The sequence below is a fragment of the Erpetoichthys calabaricus genome, chromosome 1 (genome assembly GCF_900747795.2).
Source record: "Erpetoichthys calabaricus chromosome 1, fErpCal1.3, whole genome shotgun sequence".
In the NCBI taxonomy this organism is placed as follows: Eukaryota; Metazoa; Chordata; class Cladistia; order Polypteriformes; family Polypteridae; genus Erpetoichthys; species Erpetoichthys calabaricus.
The window spans coordinates 76,188,165-76,212,737 of NC_041394.2; the positions used below are offsets into that span (position 1 = coordinate 76,188,165).

The 24,573-nt window shown below is 40.2% G+C and overlaps 1 protein-coding gene across 1 annotated transcript in view; it reads left to right on the plus strand.

Moving 5' to 3' along the window:
• The first annotated feature begins 5,978 nt into the window (after nucleotides 1-5,978).
• The window catches only part of LOC114645836 (prokineticin receptor 2-like), a 47,414-nt gene continuing 28,819 nt past the window's right edge, over nucleotides 5,979-24,573 (plus strand). The window contains exon 1 of the mRNA XM_051935353.1: nucleotides 5,979-6,253. The gene's annotated coding sequence lies outside the window, so the exon portion shown is untranslated. The remainder of the gene's footprint in view (nucleotides 6,254-24,573) is intronic.

The following is a 24,573-nucleotide window of genomic DNA, read 5'->3' on the forward strand; positions in this document are numbered from 1 at the left end:
AATGGAGAAATGCTGGTTTCTTTTGTCATTTGCATGTTATTGCTAATTAGGAGCAATTAAAAATCAAGACTACAGCTGTTTAGGACTAAAATAAGCAATAAGCATTCAGCATCTTAACGAGCGAGACAACTAAAGTAAAGCAGAAGTGTTACTTGAGCAATAAGGAATTCTTATTAAGTAATTGGGTTTGAGCAAAAACCTGCAACCACTGCGGCCCTCTAGGACCGTGATTGAGGACCCCTGATCTAGCATTAGGCCAAAACATTTTAGAAGGTGAAAGAGGGAACACTGCGTTTTCAAAGTTAAACCAAGGTAAAACATTTGTTTTAATAACTACCAGCTGAAATTTACATGGCAGAGAATTCAAGAGAGTCCTTGACCTTTTTAAAAAGCTGTTAATTGTTAGATGTGACTGTGTCTGACGGGGAAAGAGACATCTCAGTGCTCAGATATTTCGTTGAACTGGCCACCAGGATAAAAAAATGAAAATTACAGTTCTTGCGTGAAGAGTTTAGAGAAAGGGAAGCCAGTTTTGCCCAATTGATTTTATAACCTGATAAAGATTTGTAAGCATTAAAATGACTTAAGGTCAGGGCCACTACCTAGAAAAAGCAGTACATCATCTGCAAATAAAGATATTTTGTGAGGAGAGCCATAGGCAATAACTGGCATAATCATCTTGATACCTTTTACATTTATCATGTAAAAATAAGCAAAAACTATTGTCGTACCTACCCAAACAGTACATAGGGAATACATTCCTGTAGAATTTATTTTCCTTTTGTTGCTCTTCTCTTCACTTTTAAGTTTTAGGCAGTGCTGGGTGTCCATATCTTTAATCCTACACTTAAACGTTTGTTGCAGTTGGACGTTTCACTGAACGCTGACAGTATTTATTTGTACTTTTTCTATGGTTCTCCGTTTGGCATTTAATGGGAGTATCTTGTTGAAAGAAAGAGAATACAAGCAATGAAAGTGCCTGTTTAAAAATGGCGTGATGACAACTTCAACACTGGCGTCTAGTTATCTACATGATGACACAGGCAGTGAACCAATCAATGAGTACAACATCACCACAACCTTGTGAAGATACAAAGCGGATATCGACCACTTAGTGGCTCTCTACGCTAAGGATTATGCACTTAACACTATATTCGGGGAAAAAGCTAATGGAAATATAAAAGACAAGTTACGATGCCAGCATATGAAAAGGGTCACCTCCATCATGAACCATGTACCAAGTCTGCACGCCAGTGCGTGAAACTTACCATGGGAACAACGTAGACAGATTGCATAATTTTCCATCCATTTGTAGAAGTGAGGGACATCTATCACGAAAATGAAATTGTTTTATTAAATTGCTTAGACTATGGTGCATGTATACTATTAAAATAGACATTTTATAGGTGGGTAAAGGGGCTCATAGGATGCTGGTTGCTCGTGGCTCAGAATTTTAACAAGATCACCAGTTAATGAAACTGGATTCTCCACATTAGATCACCAGATTATCAAGTAGAGTGAAGTCCAGTCATGTTCATTGTCATGTGTACTGTACATAGTGCAATGGAATTCTTACATGCACGTCTCCTCAGAAAAGTGACAAAAAGAAATTAAATTAAATAAATAAAAGGTATGCATCGCATGCAAGGTACAATCACGTGCAATATGTACTTTCAAGTATTTTACATAATAAATATTTCTGCACTCACTGTTACAATATTTGTTTTAAGACTTGTGGGTAGAAACTATGCCTGACCCTATTCGGTGCGAGGGCCAGTGGTCCTTTAACATTTACCAGAAGAGAGGATTGAGAAAAGAGACTGTGCAATATGGCTTTACTTGTACTTCATTTCTAAGTCAGTGAGTGTAATGAATTTCCTGAATACAAGGCAACTGGGTGCCAGTAAAATTTGGTGCCATTATCTTTGCAGTTCTTTTTGTTTTTGACCAGAGTATGGTGTCATACCAGGAGAGATTTGGCCAGTAAGAATAAACTACTGTGCACCGGTAAACATTCTTTAGAATGAAAGGAGAAATGCAAACTATCCTCAAACATCTGAAGAAGAAGAAGTGCTGGTGGGCCTTTTTGACAGGTAATCAACTTCAGTTCATCAATGATAGTCACTCCAAGCAATTTCAAAGTCAAAGTCAAAGTGAACTTTATTGTCATCTCAGCCATATACAAGTATACAGATAGACGGAATTGTGAAGCTCAGGGTCCACAGTGTAACAAAATGACGTGCAAATAATAAAATTAAAATTTAAAATTAAAACACAAACAAGGCAAGACCTTGTGCAAAGACAAGACAAAAAAAGTAGCAGCAATATTGATGTGTAAGATATGTAATATAATAAATAATAGATATAGATCATACAGAAATTATCAGTGTATGATAATAGTTGTTTAAGACGTGTAAACAGTGACAGGTCAGAATGTTTCACAGCAGAAGAATATCAAGAGTGTCAAAATACTTAAAGGTCAGTATGAGATGTTCAGTTGTTTTCTACATGCACACTCGTCTTTGCAGGACAGTGGCTCGCATGTATATAAGTTCTGTTTTCAGAGGTGGTTGAGGCCGTGTGGAAGGTCCCAGGGGGCAGCCTGGTGTTAAGGAGTCTAACAGCTTGGGGGTAAAAACTCTCCTGCAGCCTGGCAGATCTGGCTTTGATGCTACAGTATCTTCTCTTGGATGGCAGAAGTGTGAAAAGTCCATGTGAGGGGTGTAAGGGGTCCTGCACAATGCTGAAGGCCTTGCGGACACCGCGTTTGTAAAATATGTCCTGTAGAGAGGCACCCCAATAATGTTCTCTGCTGTCTTCACTATCCTTTGCAGGCGCTTGCGGTCGGATATGTTGCAGTTGCCATACCAGGCCGTGATGCAGCTGCTCAGAACACTCTCAGTGGTGCCTCTGTAGAACATGGTGAGGATGGAAGGGGGAAGACTTGCTCACTTCAGCCGCCTCAGGAAGTGTAGTCTCTGCTGGGCTTTCTTGATTAGTGATGAGGTGTTATGTGTCCACGTAGGTTCCTCAGTTATGTGCACACCGAGGAACTTTGTTGATGCTGAGTGGGATGTGGGCAGGACGTGATTTTCTGAAGTCCACGATTATCTCTTTTGTCTTGTCGACATTGAGAGATAGATTGTTGTCTTCACACCATGCAGAGAGCTGTTCCACCTCATCTCTGTATGCTGTTTCATCATCCCTTCTTATCAGTCTCAGCACCGTTGTATCATCCGCAAACTTGATGATGTGGTTGGCGTTGTGTGTGGCTGTGCAGTTTTGAGTCAGCAGGGTGAACAGCAGTGGACTAAGCACACAGCCCTGCGGTGCTCCAGTGCTCAGTGTGATGATGCTGGAAGTGTTGCAGCACATCCAAACTGACTAGGGCCTCTGTTAAGAAGTCCAGGGTCCAATTGCAGAGGGTGGTGTTCAGGCCCAACCTGCTCAGTTTTACAACCAGCTTTTGAGGGATGATTGTGTTGAAGGCGGAGCTAAAGTCTATGAATAGCATCCTGACATATGTGTCTTTTTTATCCAGATGTGTCAGGGAGAGGTGAAGGGCAGAGCATATGGCATCCTCAGTTGACCTGTTTGAGCGGTATGCAAACTGAAGAGGGTCAAGGGAGGCAGGGAGATTAATCTTTATGTGTGACATGACTAACCTTTCGAAGCACTTCATGATGATTAGCGTGAGTGCAACTGGTCGGTAGTCATTCATGCATGTCACTGATGACTTCTTTGGCACTGGTATGATGGTGGTTGACTTGAAGCATGCTGGGACTGACGACTGGCTCAGAGATGTGTTGAAGATGTCTGTGAGGACACCAGCCAGTTGAGTGGCACATTCTTTGAGTACACGACCAGGTATGTTGTCAGCTCCTGCAGCCTTGCGTGGATTGACTCTGGATAGAGTCCTCTTCATGTCATTTATGGAGAGACAGAGTGCCTGGTTTAAAGCTGTTCACTCTTTCAAAAGCATCTCTTCCAATGTCAAAATGTAGTGTGGTGTGCCATTATGAAGTCTATGAACAGCTCCTTGGTTTGGCTGACATTAAGGGTCAGATTGTTGTCCTGGCACCACTGAGTCTTCAGGCAGACCTTTTCTCCATAATTCTTTCATCATTGCTGGTGTGCAGGCTTATGATGTTGGTGTCATCAGCAAATGTAATTAAGGAGATAGATAATCTCTGGCCATCCAGTCATAGGTGAACAAGAAATAGAGAAAAGTGGGATTAGCCACTACCCTGTGTTGTGCATGTGTTGAGGGTCATCATGGAGGAGGCGATGCTGCCAAATAGGTTTACCTGAATGTCCTAATTTGTGTATTTAACCAGTAAGAAAGCAGTTAACAAATGTGGTAGTCTAATGTGTAATTTACTTTAACTGATGGGCGAGTATGACAGCTTTTTCACAGTTTCTAAAAATGAAAATGCAGCTATGAAACACACTTTGTTTAGTTTGGAGTGCAGGTGTGAAGGTGTTCTATCTCCCCATTGGTCTGAAGTATGGCTGTTTGGAACGGGCTTCTATCAAAAGCCTTTAAGTACCACAATGCCCTATTGGCTCTAGGGGTTGGACAGAAAACTTATAAATTTGCTTGCTTTACCTCACCCTCTCTCTTTCTTACCAAACTGATGAAAGACCATCACACACCATGAACTGAAAAGGACAACACAATGAAGAGCACAGCTCGGCAGCCATATTGAGACAGGCATGCGGCCGGTTCTAAAAAAAGCTGACCACAAAACGATGCCTTAACTAGAGACATTTTAAGTAACTAATAAGTCTGTGTGCCGCCTGAAACTACACATTAACATTTATCAGGTTGTATGGTTGCCAGTATTGAAATGTACTTTGCATATTGTTATTTTTTATGAATATTATCAATGATGCATTGTTTAAATTGTAACTTAACTCCTGCTTGTCTTTTACTACGCCTAATTGCCTGAGGTTATACATGTAGAAGGGAAGGTTGGGAGAAGTTATATACTATAATACGTTATAAACAGTGGTAAGTCTGGGAGATTTGAGGCATTCTGACAAAAGCTACATATTAATAATACAAAAGGGGAACGTAGAGTAATATATTTCTCTACCAAGACAAAACAACCCAGAAGCCCCGGACTGGATTCTCTGCATTGGTGCCAGGCGTGCCTATCACCATGCTAACATGTCAAAAACTGTTACAGCCCTTAAATCAACCATGTAATACACACAAGAGAGAAGATTTTTTCTTTGTCTGTGAGTCAGTGCCTCATCGGGGTATACTCTTGAACAGCCGGACTCGGCAGTCACTGCCCCTCACTGCTTTCGGTGCCCTGGTAGGTTTGCCTGTATATTGCATGTACAGACTGTATTCTGTATCGTATGTCATTATTCCCCAAATTATTGTTTCAGCATGAGTTATTGCTGTTATGCCTTTAGTCAAGTGATAAACACAAGGTAAAGACTGCCAGACTGTGATTTACACAGACAAGACATTCAATTTAAAAGCCTGATGTTTTGTGTTGGAAATGAGGGAACTGTTTTAAATTGTCTGTCGTGTCTTTAATCCTTTGGTGTAGAGTGATAAAATGAGGAGTGTGAATGTTTCATGCTGAATTTCTTGGCTACTGCCCATTTTCTGGCTAAAAGACCAAAGTTGTTGGCAGGAGTTGATCTCAGGGCCACAGACTCTGCTTTTTTAAAGCTAGATGGAAGTTGTCGCTACAAAAAGCCAATTTCAAGGGGTCTTCACTGGGCATCCAGATGGACAGTAATGTTCAGTGGCATTGCCCCCCTACTGAGACGCAGTCTGCTCAAATGTGTGTCAAGCAAAAAAAAAAGGGGGGGAGGGAGGGGCAAATTCCCCTTGGCTCCAACAAACAAAGAGCCCCTGGGCTTGAAGACAGTGGGACCACAGCACTACCTGCAAGACACAGCAGACAGCCGGGGGGGGGGGGGGTGGAGAGGAGGAGGAGGAGGAGGAGGAGGAGGAGGAGCAGACACGCAGAGACGGCACAAGCATTCCAGCTGCCTGGAGATGCACGCTGGGCTCCCTGTCTGGAGGCTCCCGGTTCAAGAACGGAGGGAAGCAGGCAGAGCCAAGCACACCGGCGGGATGGAAAGAGCTTTCTGGAATCTCTGTTGTCTTCTAACTGACTGGGCACTATGGGGCTCTGGCTTGTAGCCCGTCCTGTAGGAGTAAAGTGCAACCTGCTCTTGGCATTTCTCTCTGTGTAGCCACATTGGGTGAAATCTTTTTTCTTTGGTAAGTAATTATGATTTTTTTTTAAATTTAGCTTTGCCTGTTTCCATTTTCAGAAATGTAAACATAAGAAGCCATAATTAATATCTGATTACAATTTTAATATATTTAGTGTATGCAATATCTGTCCATGAACTGTATAACAACTTTATCTATCTATCTATCTATCTATCTATCTCATTAAGTAATGCCTATATTTTAGTTTTCCTCATTTATTTTAAAGTTATTAATAATTCTGATAGGTACAATGTCTTAGGAAGGAAATCAAATAAAGAAAACACATTTCAGCATTGCAACATTTCTCCCTCTAGTGGGTTTGACATTTTAAAATGTACACTGAATCGTTTTTGGGATGAATGCAATTATTTACTAAATATGAAATTATCAACTGACACCCAGACACACTTTTTCATATTTTTGTATTGTGTTATAGTGAATCAGTTTTTATTATAAACTCAACATTAGGCATTACTGTATTTTTAAAAGGTTAATAATGGTAATATTTTCCTTCAATAGGTGTTTGTAGTTTGGCTATACAGACTATGTATATATAATGTGTGTGTGTATATGAAGACCATATAGAGAAAATACAGGTGACTTTACAAATATGACTATCACATTGACACAATTATTATTAACTTATGCTCTCTGCTTCTTTTGAATATGTTATCATATTTTGTCATATGTTATTCAAAAGATTTTTTTCCCATGACTTGTGAGGACTGTAATGACTTGTCCCAGTCCTTGCAGGAGTAAACTCTGATTCTCAGAAACACAACTCCAAATTTAGCAAATGAATCCGCAAGCAACTTTTGCATTTAACTGCATATCAACTGAAAATGCTTATTGTTACTTTTCTCACTTCTTTCGTATGAATGAAACTTTACTGAGAGTCTGTAGAAAATGGATATACTGTATTCTCCTTTGTTGTCAGCAGTGTCACAAGGATGGAGGAATGAATTGATGGGCGGTCGTTAATAACGGACTGGCCTCCCATTTAAGGTGGGCTCTTTTTCTGGCATCCACCACTTTTCTGAGGAAGTTACTTACTTTTAACAAATGGGCAACAGCTCTGAACTTGTAAAGTGCCTTTGTTAGTTTCTGCTACACAAAGGTGCTACATAACATGCATATCATTAGATGAAAGTTTAATTCAAAAATTTTCACTTGCAGTTTTGACAATGAAACTTCTGCACTGAATATACTTGTTCTTTTTTCAACACGGCGAACATGATATCGGTGCCTTTACTAATTACAGATTACTCAGTGCTAACGGGCTAATGAGAATGTTAGGATCCGGCACTCCGTGCAGATAGCAGCGCTAACAAGACCAGCAAATGATGGATAAGAGGCGAGTAAAAGATCAACGTGCAGCCTTCAGGTGGACGCCCCGAAACATCGGGCACAGCGCCCAGCCGACACTGGAGGGGCCAGCTAGGACAGAGTTTTATTTATTAATTTAAATTCTACCAGCAGCTTGTTGAATGTATTATTAATGCCGCACAAAATAACGACAATCTGCCTGAAAAGTGAAGAATGAGTTATTGTTGGTTCGCTTCCCGAGTGGAGAGCGCTTTGAGTAATAAGAAAAGTGCTATACAAATGTAAAGAATTATTATCCATCCATTATCCAACCCGCTATATCCTAACTACAGGGTCACGGAGAATTATTATTATTATTATTATTAATACTGAAAAGCAGAGTATCTGCGCCCCTGAGAAGACAATCAGCTGACAATAACAGAAAAAAACTGTAAACATACAAATCTTATTCAGCTCAGACATAAAGACGCAAAATAAATAAATAAATAAAAGCTAGGTAGTTATTCAGTGTTTACGTTTAAAATGCTTCAGTGCGAAGTCAACATGCCCGAGGCCGCATCGTTCAATTTGCTCAAACAAAATAAGATTAAAGCTCATAACGGACCGCGCGAGCTCTCGGCGACGGTAAGCACAGAAGAACTGCGCCTGGCGGACTGCCGAGGAAACGGGAAATTAAATCGCATCCGTGTACAATCAATACAATAAAACGTACTTGGGCTTTCTGCTTGAGATGTAATACATTTAAGAGTCCTAAGAATAACATCCGTGAAATACTCTGACGCGTTAGTCACGACGGACACGAACGGTGGCGATTAGGTTAGTGCGCGAGGTGCTATTGCGAAGCTGGCAGACAGGAGCCCACTGGTCCAAGTACGAGTTTACATTTCCTGGCAGCTTCTGGGGTAATCGATAGGCACATTCAGACACCCACCGTCATCCACAGCGGGTCAACTTTAGGTCGCGAATCAGCCCACAGGGGGTCTCTGCGATGTTGAAATACAACTGGGATCCTCGCAGACCCGCCATCTCACACGGGCTAAGAAAGCGCATGCAACAGATATAAAGAGCACGGGTCGGAGTTATAAAAAAAAATCTGCTTTACAATGAAATATATATATATATATAAAAAAAAAACTTGATTAAGATTCTTGAGACAATCATTGATGATTTAACTATCAAACATATATCAAAAACGCTTGAGATTATACCAATGATTTTTAACGGATAATACTCTTTGTGAATTTCCCATTGGGATTAATAAAGTATCTCTATCTATCTATCTATCTATCTATCTATCTATCTATCTATCTATCTATCTATCTATCTATCTATCTATCTATCTATCTATCTATCTATCTTTATAATGAAGTCATACAGTACCTACAGTACATCCATTTTCTGAACTGACTTACTCGACTACAAAGTCTCCAGCAGTAACCCTACTTATGGTCCTCGGGTGTAAGACGTGACACATCACTTTCCATTCACTAAGCAGCCTGCCAGCGTCCCGTAGTTTGAGGTGCCTCATTGTTTCTATTTGTAACAGTAAGCCGAGTCCTGGGAATGGTTCATCAGGCTGATGTCCCGCTTTGTGCCATTGGCAACGTGGATCATTTCCGTTCAACTCACTTCACTGATCTTCCATGTCCTGAATGATTCTGACCAACTGTTCTGTTCAAATGATGTCAAATATCCTTTCATTTCAGAGTTTGTTTCTTCCATTATTGGGAAGAAGTGCATTATGGCAGCATCAGGTGGAATAAGAATGCAGCTCTTAATCAGATACCTGTCTATTACCGGATATACTCGTGGTCCCAGGCTTGCTGTTATTGGACTAGCTCTGCCATTATTATTATTATTATTAATGATAATAATACTATTATTATTTATTCTAACATGCTGTTAGGAGTAAAACAAAGTTCCTGCAGAACAATAGTAGAGTGTGCCAGTGTGCCACGCATCTCCACACATACAGTGACTGAGCGGAGATCAGAACCCCAGGGCCAACTTGTCAGCCTCTATCAAACATCTAATCATTTTTATAGCTCACATATTGCTAACCAAATCAAACCTAAAGATTTTAATGAATTTGCCACAATATTTTTATTTTCGTTTGTTGAATCTCAAAAACTGACTGAAATGTTGACTTGCTGTACAAGCAGCTGTCACAAAGGGTTGCAGCAGATGGAGATGAACTTGCTGGGTTGTCTCTGACAAAACACTGAAAGTCTGTTTTGGTACAGTTGGTCTTTTGTTGTACTTGACAGTGGACCCCAGATTTCTTGAGCCCAAGGCAAGGTCATAGATGGTTATGGAGATCTGTGAGATGCAGCTTTCCCCCATGAAAAGAAAATATAAGGTGCCTATTAAAGGTATTTACCTCCCTCGGAAATTTTCAAACTCTGTTGTTTTGCTACACAGTGAATAATTAGTTTTTCTTGACCCTGATTAACAGAAAAAGATTCTTTAATGTCAAAGTGAAAACAGAGCTCAAAATAGTCTAAGTATATGCATCAATGGAGATTGTATGGAAAGAGTTTGTGCCTTCAAGCTTCTGGGTATACAAGTTCCAGAAGATCTCTTCTGGTCCATAAACACCACTGAGACAGCCAAGAAGGCACAGCAGAGACTCGACTTCCTCTGAAGGAGAAGCCGCTGGGGTCCTCTCAACGCTGCTCCATTGAGGGTGTGCTGTCATACTGCATTTCTATGTGGTGTGCCAGCAGCTCACTGGCAGACAGGAGGGCCCTTCAGAGGATCATAAACTCTTATTGGCTGTACAGTGCCCTCTTTGGATGAACTCTCGCTGCCTCAACAGAGCTGCCAACATCATGAACGACCCGTTCCACCCAGGACATGACCTGTTTGAGCTGCTGACCTCTGGCAGGCGGTTCAGGTCCATCAGATTTAAAATCAGTTTCTACTGAAGAGCCATACAAGAACTGAACATTACTAAACCCTTCTAGTGATTGACAATGACCAATATAAAAACAGGCACTGTTGCACTACAAGTACATGTTTGCATTCTTTACAAATTATATTTATTTCTATTATTGCACTCAATTTATATGTGCATTATACCTAAGTGCAATATTTAGTTATTCTATTGTATTGTAATATAATTTAATTATGTCCATTACATGTGAATGCACTACTAAGACTGCCACAACTTAGTTGCACGGAGTGCAATGGCAATAAACGGAATCTGAAGAAAAATTAATTACAAATCTGAAACACAAAATAATCGATCACATAAGTATTCACCTCCTTTATTATGACACACCTCAGTCATTACTGGGGTAGCCAATTGGTTTTAGAAGTCACAGAATCCATTAAACGGAGATGATCTGTCTACCATTACATTTGATTGTGGTATAAATGCATCAAATCTAGAAGGTCCAGCTTGAGGTGAGTCCGTATGGTGGCCTTACCCTGTACAGGACACTTTGTGAAAAGGTGACTGCAAAGCACAAGTCAGAGGATGATATCCCAGTAATGGAATATCCAGTTAAATCAGTCATAAGAAATGGAAAGAGTTGTAAATCTGCAGAGAGCAGGCCAACCACACAACCTGAGTGATCCTAGAAGAAGAAGAAGAAGAAGAAGAAAAAGAAGACTAGTGAGAGAGGCCACCTATGATAAATCTTAAGGAGCTCCAAGCGACAGTAGGTGAGATTTGGGAGACCATACACACAAAGACTGCTGCCCAAGTACTTCACCTGTCACAACTCTATGAAAGAGTAGCAATGAGAAGCGAACACACAAGACATCTCAGCTAGATGAGAGACCTGAAGTTAGCTGGAAAAAGAATATACAATCTAATGAGACCAAAAGTGAGCTTTTTGGCCATCAGACTGTCATATTTGAATCATGCACATCATCCAAAATCCACCATCCCCACCGCCAAGCATGATGGTGGTAGCGTTATGCTGTGGAGGTGGTTCTCTGCAGCAGGTCTTGACAGCCTTGTGAGGATATGTGGTGAAATGAATGCAGTGAAACCCTGGAGAAAAAGTCTACAAGAAACATGCGCTTTGAGAGATTTGTTTTCCGGTAAGACAACAACCCCAAGCATAAAGCCAAAGGAACAGCGTAATAACAGCAATACTAATGTCCTGGAGTGTCTGGGTCTGAGTTCAGATCTCAATCCAAACGAGTGTTTGTGGCTGAACGTGAAGAGAGCTGTTCACTTACGATTCCCATGCAGACTGATGAAGCTTGAACAGTTTTACATGGAAGAATGGGAACAAATGGCAGTGCCCAGACGTGCACACAGACTCAAAGCTACCATGGCTGCCAACTAAATACTGACATGAGGAGGTGAATATTTATGAGATCAAATATTTTATGATTTAGATTCAAAATTAATTTAGGCCACTTTGCAGCGACCTGTTGTCACTTTGACATAAAAAAGTCCTTTTCTGTTGTTCAATATCAGAATCCGCTGGGATTCAATTTTGCCTAACTATAAAATGTGAAAACTTCGAAGGGGGTGAATACTTTTTATAGTCCCTTGTCTAGACAGGGATAGTGAACACAAACAATTAAACTCGCTTTGATTCAATTTTCAGGGCTAAATATCCATTTATCCTCCCCACAACAGTGGACAGGATTAGTGAGTGTGAAAATAAATGAATGGCTCCGTCTAAATTGACTTGTTAAAAACCATTCTCGTAAATACAAATCAAAATAATGTGCGGTGAAGGTCTACCTTTCTTTTATTAGTAATGGCTTCTCCAGCAAATGTGCAGCGAGAACAGCTTTACAATTAATGGGTCTGCTTTGGTTGCTAGGACAGTTGCTTGCTAACATGTGAGTCTCTGCATTTCCTCACCATGACTTAACAATTCACTCTGAATTTTGTGAATCAGATGGCAGCCATGAAAATGCAAATGCCCAAATGTTGCCAAGGATCACAACAGGAACTGGCAAACCGCTAGAAAACAAAAGTAACAGCAAATCGAGTAATTAGCTCAATCTAAGCAAACCAGGCAAAGAAGAGCTCTTTTTTCTTTTGCTGACTGTTAACCAGACTGACTTTGAGAATTATGGGAAGTTCACTTGAATTATTGCCCTTAAGTTTCTAATACCTATTAATATATATATATATATTTACTACTGAACTCACAAAATATAACAACAGGCTTTATTCAAGACTTATTCTTTTTGCCTCAATGCCCTTCATATTATTACAGTGCCATGAAACTGTGCCTGATTTCCTCTGAACTGCAAGTGTGTAAAATGGGATGTTATTAGTTCTTCAAGCAAGATGTAATATTAGATAAATGGCACCCACGTGTACACATGATGCATGTTTTAAAAATGGATTTCACTCATCTCATTTTCCAAGAGCAAATGACATTGTGCGAAAAAGTAATTGCACCCAGTGAAATCAACTCAAGTAAACTGAGCCTTTCGATTGATTAGAGGCGCCATAGAAATTGCAGTTATTTTGACCTGAGCAATCAGAGTCAAGTTGCCTTCACAAACATTCATCAAGCACATAATGGCACAATCAAAAGAATTTCCCGAAGAGACTGGAAAAAAGTGTTTTAATCTGTCAGTCTGATGAAAGGACTACAAAGCCATTTTGAAGGCTGAGGAACTCCTCCGAAACACAGAGAAAGACATAATCTTCAAATTTTAAACACTCGGAACAGCAGTGAGACTTCATGGAGGTGGCCAAAATGACTCCAAGGGTGCAGCGTAATGTCATCCAGGAAGGATCCTAAAAAGGAACTGCAGATGTCCTTTATATTATGATTTTGTTTTGTTCTTAATTTTTCTAGTCTTCTATTAGAAATTTCCTTCTCTTTAATCAGAATCAGAATCAGAATCAGCTTTATTGGCCAAGTATATGTACACATACAAGGAATTGGACTCCGGTTTTACCTAGTATTGTCCCTGATGCTGTGAGATTGACTTAAGTGTTCATGAGAGTGATGGCCTGAGGAAAGAAACTGTTCACATGTCTGGTAGTTTTGGCGTACAGTGCTCTGTAGCGCCTACCAGAGGGAAGAAGTTGAAAAAGGTTGTAACCAGGGTGTGATGGGTCTGCAATGATGTTTTCTGCCCTTTTCCTGACTCGAGATCTGTATAAGTCTTGAATGGAGGGCAGATCAACACCAATGATTTTTTCTGCAATCCTGACTGTCTGTTGAAGTCTGTTCCTGTCCTGTTTTGTGGCTGAACCAAACCAGACTGTGATAGATGAACAGAGAACAGACTGGATTACTGCAGAGTAAAATTGGATGAGCAGCTCCTGAGGCAGGTTGAACTTCCTGAGCTGGCGCAGGAAGTACAACCTCTGCTGGGCCTTTTTAACAATTGTGTTTATGTTTAGTTCCCACTTTAGGTCCTGGGAAATTGTGGATCCCAGAAACCTAAAGTTTTCCACAGCAGACACAATGCTGTTGAGTAGTGTGAGAGGGGGCAGCACTGGGGGGGCTCCTCCTGAAGTCCACTGTCATCTCCACAGTTTTAAGCTTGTTCAGCTCCAGGTTGTTTTGACCGCACCAGAGGGCCAGCTGTTCGACCTCTCGTCTGTATACAGACTCGTCACTGTCCTTGATGAGGCCAATGACTGTCATATCATCTGCGAACTTCAGGATTTTAACAGACGGGTCAAATTGTACTTGTACCCTAGTAGGATTGGAATATGTGGATTCCAGATATTTGGTTGTTATTTTCGCATTAATAATTCACCTACCCTGGTTGCTGGCACTGTGGTCTTATAGATCACGATTTGTCATTTACTGACCAGTTAAAAAGTCAACACTGGCGGCCATTTTTATCCAGGTCTGCAGATAACTTTCTAAAAGTCTAGTGTGATTCGTTCTTTTCGCTCTTTCAGGCATATAACGTTTTGGCAATGATTTTTGGGTGGTGTTCTTTGGCTTGTTAAAATCCGATTTGACATTTGGTTCTCATCTCTGTGTGCATCTTTGACTGCATCACATTTTCTGGTCCTCCTCTTTCAAACAATGCCATCTCTACATGTGAGATGGTACACCTATCTTCAGCAAAAGTCAGTGTTCACAATGCAAAAGACACCACTGGGCAAACAATGGGCTCCATTGGAAAGTAGCAAAGCACTACTAACCGAGAAGAACTCACAGATGCGCATTTGCCAGGATGATCCCCAAGTCTTGCTGAGAGACAAAAAGTGGACATTTTTGGGTGAGATATCATATGTCATAATAAGTCAGTCAAACATGGTGCACCAGACCCCAGATGACTCGCCATAATCGAGCAAACCATGAGTTTAGCTCTCTATTGCATATGTCCAGTCATTCCGTGGTGAGTTGAAGCTTTGCTATGATGTCGTCATGTGGCAATGCAAAACACAAACACAAGTCCATATCAGAAAAGCTGAGAAGAAGCAAACATTTTGGACTGACTTAGTTCAAATTCAGACTCAAAGCCAGCAGAGGTGCTGCAGCAGATCCCGAAACAAGCAGTTCACACTTGAAAACTTACCAGCCTTTCTGAATTCAAGCAGTTCTACAAGAAAGAGAGGGCTAAACGTCCAATACGGCAATGGGAGAGACACATACTGAGTTCAAAGAAGTGTCTGGCTCCAGTCACCGCAGATTAAAGGGGCACAACCAGCAAAAGGGGGTAAAAACATAATTTTTAGACAGTGCCCGATGATGTTGAATATCTCTGTTAATTCAATAAATGACATACTGTTAGTAAAAAAAGTAATTTATTCATTCAGGATTGCAAGATCTAATATTAGATTTTAGATGGACAAATTGATTCAGTGTCAAAAATTTGTATTAAATAGGAAAGTAGTACTGTATAATTAATTTTCAGTTAATATCACTGGTACTGGGGTTGCCCAGTTTTAGTGCTGCTGTCTCACAGTAAGGAGACTAAGGTTTGTGTCCCGAGTCCGCCCTGCATGGTGTTTGCATGTTCTCCCCGCGTCCGTGTGGGTCTCCTCCGCGTGAGCTGGTGTCCTCAAACTGTCCAAAGACATGCAGGTTAGGTGAATTGGTGATGCTAAACTGGGCCTGCTGTGTGTGTGCGCGCATTTGCCCAGCGATGGTGTGGCACCCTGTCCAGGGTTTCCTCTGGCCTTGCACCCTATGCTTGCTGAGATAGGCTCCAGCACCCCCCACGACCCTGTTCAGGACCAAAGCTGTTAGAAAAAGTCACGACATGACAATAGTGCTACTAATAGTCACAGATTGGCATTTCTAGAGTGACCTACTACTTAGTACTGAAATAGATCCTTAATTTAAAGAAATTAAAAATAAAAACACACTAGAAATATGTAAGTAATTTTGAACAGGGGCCAGGCATTTGAAAATGACACTTTTATGTCAGTCAGTCAGTCATCGTCCAACCCGCTATTTCCTAACACAAGGGTCTGCTGGAGCCAATCCCAGCCAATACAGGGTGCGAGGCAGGAACCAAACCCCAGACACAGCGCCAGCCCACTGCAGGACACACACACACCAAACACACACCCGTGACAATTTAGGATCACCAATGCACCTAACCTGCATGTCTTTGGACTGTGGGAGGAAACTCACATAGACACGGGGAAAACATGCAAACTCCACGCAGGGAGGACCCGGGAAGCAAACCAGGTCTCCTTACTGCGAGGCAGCAGCGCTACCAGTGCGCCACCGTGCCACCCCACACTTTTATGTAATTAATGAAATGTATCAGAACTATTTGGAAAGAATAATACCATATAATATAATATATTTGTTATTTTTATATATTTCAAATCTACACACTGAAGAAAATTACATTTATGTAAAAGCAATCCTCTGTTCTGGATGTACTTAAACAGTACACCAAATATTCCTCAGAAGTGACATGTACTGCAGGCCTTTGATACGACACCACGCTTACTGGTACTGCTGCTCCCACAAACAATGTAAAAAACAAAGACTGTGTATGTCAGCAAACATTTCATGAAGAAGAGATTAAGCTGAGACTATCTTTAGGGCCTGTGATTGTACAAATCTTCAGTTCCAACTGTCTGTAAAAGTAAAGATCTCTAGCTTTTTATAAACTGTACACTCATATATTTTTATAAACACAATATGGATTCCTACCTGACATTTAACAGGTGCAAGTCAACCAGATAAGAGTCAAAACTGTAGAATAAACTACCGAGTAATGTGGAAGACAGCAGGACTTCAGGGACCTTCAAAACTCGACTTGATGTTATTTTGAGAGAATTAAGTGGATAGGACTGGCGAGCTTTGTTGGGCTGAATGGCCTTTTTTCGTCTAGATTGTTTTAATGGTTTAAGAAATGTGGTGCACAGGCAAAAGGATCAACTGACAAAAGCGAGCGCAGCTCAGAAACTGCTGGATACACAGCTGGAATCGCCTGCAGAACTGACGCCACATTTCACAGCACTTCCTTAAGTAATGAGGGTCTCAGCATGACAGCAAAGAAATATGTCACTTTATTAACAAAGTGTTTGACATGCATTGAATACGGTGACGACTGCTGGTAAGACTTCCATTAACAAAAAGAAGATAAACAGTGTGAGATGTGTACAAAAAATGCTTATTCAAGAAGACATTTTAATGCACATTCTATTTGTCTGTCAGATATCAGACAGTTGTCTTCCAGTTCAATGAAGACACATATTAAAGTCAGTGATTTAAAAAAAAAATGAGACAATAGAAGATGGAAGAAGAAGGAACCAACTAAGGTAATCAGACATTTCACCTTTAATAGGACAGTGCCGTATATCACCCCCAATTTTCAAAAATCCTTCTTTGACTCTTATCCTTAGACATGACTCTAATTACGTTGAACTAATGCCGACATTTGCACACAGCTCCTCCTTCTCGGCTGTACTGTTACCTTGGTGCTCTAGCTTTAATAGCCATTCACATCAGTTCTGTTCAAAGCAGACAAGTTTTGATCAATTGGATGCCCTGCAATTGCAAATTTCACGCCTTTATCAACTTGAGTGCTGGCAAACTTCCCTCCCGTGAAAGTGTCTTTCAAGTGAAAAATATAAAGCTCTCAGTCAGAGAACAGCCAGTGTAGCAGCACGTCTAGAAAATTTTGTTTTTAAATTATAAAGCAGCTCTCAGTGATGCTACCAGTACAATCGATGATGGTTAGTGGTTTGCATTCTCCTTTTTTCTGTTGTTGCTGGTTTGATGTGCCCAATGCTTTCTTTACAGTCATGATCCAAGTGGCTGTGTAGCCTTCTTTATGTTCTGTGTGTGTGTGTGAGCAGTGTTAAAGTCAGTAAATTATGCATTCTAATACTGGCATTACAGCAGAGAATTCAAAAACATGTAATGTCATTACACCTGTAAATCATCAGCCACCCAATGAAGTACCAACGTAGCACAAATCCTTCCCGCCTACTGCCATGCTGGATTGATTTCAGGAAAGTCAGGTGACTCTACAGTTAGACTGACCACTGGCTAATAGAAAGACTATGTCATCACTCACTGACCTCACACATTAATGGAGTGCCCATGTATCCCTGCAAAGTGCCCGGCATGCAGCTTCAAATGAGCGAGTCGGCAGGGAGACTTAGATGTTTTACATGAGTTAGGCTCACACAGCCAGTGGTTTTTAAATTAATGTTGTAAATTCATAACGGATTGAAAGTATCACATCTATCTTCCGTGTTCTAAATTTATAAATAAAGAAACTGCCATCAGTGCTGTCTTGGCAGACGTAAACACAACATAAACATTCATTATGTGCAGGGGACTGAGGGTGGGGGATATCACAGCGTGTGTGTGTCTGGGATTCACTTCAGTGATCTGAAAATGTCATTCATTGCTTAAAACAATGAACATTTCAAGCAAATGATTTAGATCCTTTTAATCCTAACTGTTTTCTTTTGAAATACTATTTTAAAATTTACAGTTGCAGTGTCTTAGACATCAATAACTTTCTCTGGTGTGAATGTGAAATAATGGTAGATGTGAAACAGTATTTCAAATTAAACTTGTAGGCCATTTGACCTTTTACAGCTGTCATTGGAAAATTTTTTGGTTAAATAAAAAAAAACATATCACATTCAGTAATGCTATAGTTGCATTGAAGCAATTTTGTTCAAAATATAGGGTCCCATCATCTGTAGATTTTAATAAAAGTGCCAAATTTGGGCACAGTTAGTCAATCTGGTTTATTCATATCACAGTTTATTCTTGCCAGTGATGCACAGACTCAAACACCAAAAGCCACGTGCATATAAATGTGGACGGAAATCACACTGGAAATGGGCAAATCGTGTTTTATGGGCAAAAATGCTATTCTGTCATCATTTCCTCTCGTGGTGACATGTTGCATGCTGGTTGAGCATGCAGGTAAAACACTCCCAGTACTCTGTACATGTGACAAACTACTAATACTTCTACTACTGTAGAATAATAAATGTAAACATTTATAAGTATCTGTCTTTCTTAATTATTGTAGTTTCTTAATTTGTAGTTTACCATCTTGAACTGGCTTTTGTTTGCCTTTTTTGGTTTCTTTCTCTAGGAAAATCAGTTTGTAGAGTCCTGGTACTGCTAAGGTTCACACTGTCGAAGAGACGGTGATTTATTTATTTTTTTGGTGGAGATTCCAAGGATGCACCCAGCCTTGGCCCGACCTGCACACACTCACAAGCAGAGACAAAAAATCAACCAGTAATAAAACAGCAATTAAAGAATATATTAAACAATAATAAATGAAACAATGATCCCACCCCAGTTGTGAAGATAGGGGCTGAACGCACCCCAAGGAGACATGGTTGCTCCTCCAAAACCCCCTCTTAAACGTTGTCACAATGGGAAACAAATACAGTTTCTTTTTTTTTACCTCCTCTTTGCTCGATCAGCTGTTGGCTTGCTGCTGCTGCCGTGCCACGTGATCTGCATCTCGCGCGGCGCTTCAAACATTTAAAAGCCTGTACAGCAGTTGTTCTACTCTTTGTATTTTATTTCTGGCCCCGAGCGTGGTTAAATCTCTTGGCACTCTTGGTTAAGTCTAGTCTCTCGTCTTGATATTTTTCAGTTTATCATTTAAAATGGAATAAGAATCTGAAAATCTAACAACATCACATTTAAAGTTCGATAAATTCTGAAAAGAATGATACCAAACATATATATGTAGTTTTTAAAATAAACCAGATTTAAAGCGTGACAAAAAACGTGACATAAAAACATCATATACAGTAAAATCGTTGCACAAAATTGTTGCACTTTTAGGCTTAGGATTTTATATATAGAGAGTAGATCAGCCTACTTCTTAACTTCTCCTCACAGACTTGTGATCAATGGTCTCTCAGGGTGAATTTGCTGACTTGCTTTGCACTTTCAGTCATATTAAAAACTAAGCTGTCCCCATGAAATGTTTAATTCTTTTTTAACATATATGGGCATATTACAATTGTATCTTCATTTATACAGTATGTTTAGATAAAGGTGATGTAACTGAAAGAAAAAAAACAATGAAAATTTGACTTTGCAATAATTTACGCAATGAAAAATGAACAGATATGCCATTTCCCTAATATAGAAAAAGTAAGTACACCCTTGGCTCTTTGGCAGAGACAACCTCAGGTAGGCATTTCCTATAACTGTCTATCAGTGTCTGACATCGACTGGGAGATGATGTTCCCACTTATCCTTGCAGAATTCTTTTATTTGTGTGATGTTTAAGGGGCACCTTGCATGCACAGCATGTTTTAAATCCCACCACATCCAAAAAAAAAATCCTTAGAACATGACCTCATTACCTTCTCTTGTGGTGACATGTTGCATGTGCCTCTATAAGATTCAGATCCAGGCTATTTCTTTCAGCCATTCTTTGGTGGTTTTAATGGTATGTTTAGGGTCATTGTCATGTTATAAGCTCCACTTTTTTAGAGCTTTAGTCTTCTGACAGATGGTTTCACATTATCATCAAACAACTCCTGGTACAAAGAAGAATTCATGGAGGACTCAGGGATGGCAAGCTGCCCAGGCCATAATGCAGCAAAGCAGTCCCAAACCATAACATTTCCAACACTATGCTGTACAGCTGCTATCAGGTTCTTCTGCTCAAATGCTGTCTTTGGTTTTTGCCAGACATGTCATCTGGGACTGTGGCCAAATAACTCTGTCTTTGCCTTATCTATCCAGAGCACATCATTCTAGAAATCTTGGTATTTGCCTAGGGTGTTTACTTTAGTATTACCCTGATGTTCTTTCTGGATAACAAAGGTTTCCTCCTGGCACACCTTCCATGCAGATCTAATTTTTGCAGCATCTTTGTAATGGTAGACTCGTGCACTTGGATACCAACATTTGCGAGAGCTACATGTATGCCCCATGATGAAATTCTGGGATTCTCAGAGACTTCATTCAGAATCAGACTGTACTTGCTGGAGTAACCTGGCCTGGACAAGTTGGCAGATGTTTAAATTGTTCTCTACTTGTAGATAATCTTCTGGACAGTGGAATGGTTGATTTGCAATTGTTTGAAGATCTTTTTTTAACTTCTTCCCAAAATAACAGACATCTATAATATTCTTTCTGAAGTACCCAGAGAGCTCTTTCAATTTAGGCATGGTCATAACATACAATATACAGTGCATCATCAGTGACGAGCAAACCAAACTAAATATCTTAGGCTTAGATAAGACAGGCTCCTCTCTAATGATGTTCTAATCATTTTCACCTGATTCTAATTTTAGATCTGCAGTGGGCTGGCGCCCTGCCCGGGGTTTGTTCCTGCCTTGTGCCCTGTGTTGGCTGGGATTGGCTCCAGCAGACCCCCCGTGACCCTGTGTTAGGATATAGCGGGTTGGACAATGACTGACTGACTGACTAATTTTAGATATTTAAAGTAGTGATAAACAGGAGTGTACTTACTTTTCCACATGTGAAATCTGCATTTACGTTTATTTAAATTATACAATGGACTACAGACTGTAAATGTGGCATGATGTTTCTTACATTACATCACCTAAATCTATCAATACTGTTTAAATAAAGATTAAATCTTGATATATACACATCATTCTATTATATAAAAAAATCCTGGGACGAGACAAGACTTTTTAGCCTTGGACGAGATGTGACTTTTTCAGAGAGATACTTTCAAGTCCCGCGAGACGAGACTTTGTGCCAAGAGATTTAACCACGCCCAGGGCCGGAAATAAAAGACAAAGAGTAGATGACAAAGTAGAATGTTGTAAAGAATTCAAAAACGTTGGTGCGATACACATGCAGAGCAGGTTAGAGATAATGGAAGTATGAAAATTCGAAAGTCCCAAAAAAATGATAGTAAAGATCGCATTAGCGCTAACAAATGGAAATTATTACTTGGTGAAATAACGGAACAGCAAAAAGAGATTGAATATATTGTTTGGATTTAAACTTTAAGTTGGAGACTTGTAGATCGTCTAATTTGTGTTGCCATCAGGGAAAAGTAGTGTTTCTTTCCAATGAAGAGGTGTATCCACGAGAATTAAAAGATTTGTTGTTTGGTGAAAGTGAAATCCACATACATGAGCCCCAGAGATGTGAAGTGGCTGGAGCGTAGCGCAGGCCAGGGAGTTGGCAAGCGAAGCCCCCTAGTATGTTAAAAAGAAAAAAACATTTCATGGGGTGTACTTACTTTTTTCACATGACTCACTACCGTTTGAGTCCACTCTGTCTGTCTTGTCAGATTTCTAGGTTCACTGCCTCCACCCACCCACATAACTGTCATGCACATGTCAATGTATCACCCGATCATTAGCAACTGTCACAGGAAGACAAACTTGGCGGACTCCTCAGACACTCTGCTGCATATGAACGGAGCAACCAGAGAATGCCAAGTAGGTTTTGTTACAAGTGTTAACATTAATCCAGTTTCTTAACATGCTTGGTTCAAGGGGAATTTGGAGCTTAACCCTATAACACATTGGACACAAGGCAGGAATAAATGCAATACAATGTCAGTGTATCACAAAACACAAATCAATACTAGGAAATGTTTTATTACTATAACATCTAGACTTCGTATTTGGGAGTAAAACTGGAGGACATCCAAACTGAGACTGGGATAACATGGGGAAAAATTGTGACTAAACCAAAAATCAAACTCAGATACTTGGAACTGGGGTTAGCAGTGCCATCCTCTTTGCCACCATGCCACCCAATGATCAATCAATCAAGCAATCATAATTCTATAAGGCTAGGTAGCATCTACTTGAAAAGTTTAAAAAGATTAATTTTTCTCAGTCATCTTCTCATTCTGATGTAATTGGCATATTCTCTCTCTCTAAGTAACTTCCCTCCCAATTTTGCCTTGTTCAGGGCTTTCTTAACTTGTGGGCATAATGGGCACTGGCCAGAGGCCCCAGGAGCATAGGGGCCCATGATGTTTCTAATGGCTATGTATGTTTCTGTTTTGCTATCAAAGCAGGGGTCCAAGTGCACTACTTTGCCTGGGGGCCTATGATGCTCTTAAGATGGCCTTGGACTGTTGATTCCAGACAGGATTATTCTTCAGGTGACTGCACCAGCAAGAGCACTGCCAGCAAAGGGATGCAGCCCAAGGCAAACCAAACAATTATCCGTGTTAACAAGTCTAAGCTAATAAACAGAATGAATCGCTTTCTTCCTTTCCCAGTCCACTCCATACCACCCCCTCCAAGTGTGAACGTGCGGCCCTCAGAGAAGAGGATATTTGAATGGATTTAATGCCATTTCAGAGGAGGCAACATTTATACTGGCAGTAGTGCACAAAGCCTGTCAATTTAATGTGAGAGACAAACTGGCAGCAACTAAGCCTGTCTGCTTTGCTGTCTCACGGAATAAATCTGAGTCTTGAGCAGAAAAAAAATGGTCTTCTTCATTATCTTGCTTTGCTTTTATCTTAACACCTGCGTCTGCACCATGGGTGGTGCTGCGTTTCTTGTTTTTTCTTTCCCTTTTCTTTTATATCACAGACATAGCTTCACTGTGATTTGAGCCTTTTTATCTAACTATTGGCACAAATGGCCTGTGCACATTAGAACAATGACCCAGCATGTGTAGTCGAGGAGTAGCACTGGTTTGTAAAAAGCAGAAAGTGAAAGTAGACGATGACATGATGCAGAAAATGCAAATTGAACTAGTAACAGTCAAATGAATCCAAATTTACATTCAAGATGAAGAAAGGCTTTAGGGTTATTATTATTGTACAGTATATTTAGCCGACAGCTTTATTCAAGGTGAATTATAAGATTAGGAAAGGCTATGATGGATTACAGATACATTTGTAGGGTCAATATTGTCACATGTGACATGGTACACTGGTGAGGCCTTCTCTGGAGTACTGTGTGTGCAGTTTTGGTCTCCAGGCTACATAACGAACATAGCAGTGCTAGAAAAGATCAAGAGAAGAGTGACTAAGGCTTAAGGTTTCTTTATTTAGTCGTGTTTACACAAGAAAACATGAAATTTGCCTTTTCAGTTGCATCTAATAACAGACAGAATGAAATAAAACAAACAAATATAAATAAGACAGGTTAAGGTAAGGCAGTTAGATAATGTATATTTACACCAAAAAAAAAGGTTACAGGATATATATATCAAAACCTTAATCATTAGCTTCGATATTTGTTATTGAAAGTCGAATGGCACAAGGAAGAAAGGAATTTCTGGAGCGATTTGTGTGGGTTTTCAAAGCGACTATCCTTCCTGATTTACTGAACTTTAGTTCTACATGTATTGGATGTCTGTCATCAGTTGAGATGATTTCCAGTTTCTTTAACACTAGGGGGCTCCGCCCCCTGCTCGCTTCGCTCGCCAACCCCTGGTGTTGGGAATGACAAAGAGCGTGATGTATGAATGAGATATAGAATAGTGTGACGGTGTAGATGATGCAAATAGAAAGCAAACAATAAAGTGTGTGGCACAGTGTAAAGGTTTATTTGAAAATTTCTTTGTACACGCCGTTTAAGTGTAAAAGGTAATTCCAGCTCAGACTTGTAAGGTCATTTAAGATGGTTATTGTTGTGATCAGAGTCAAGTTTGTCAGAGCTTAGAAAG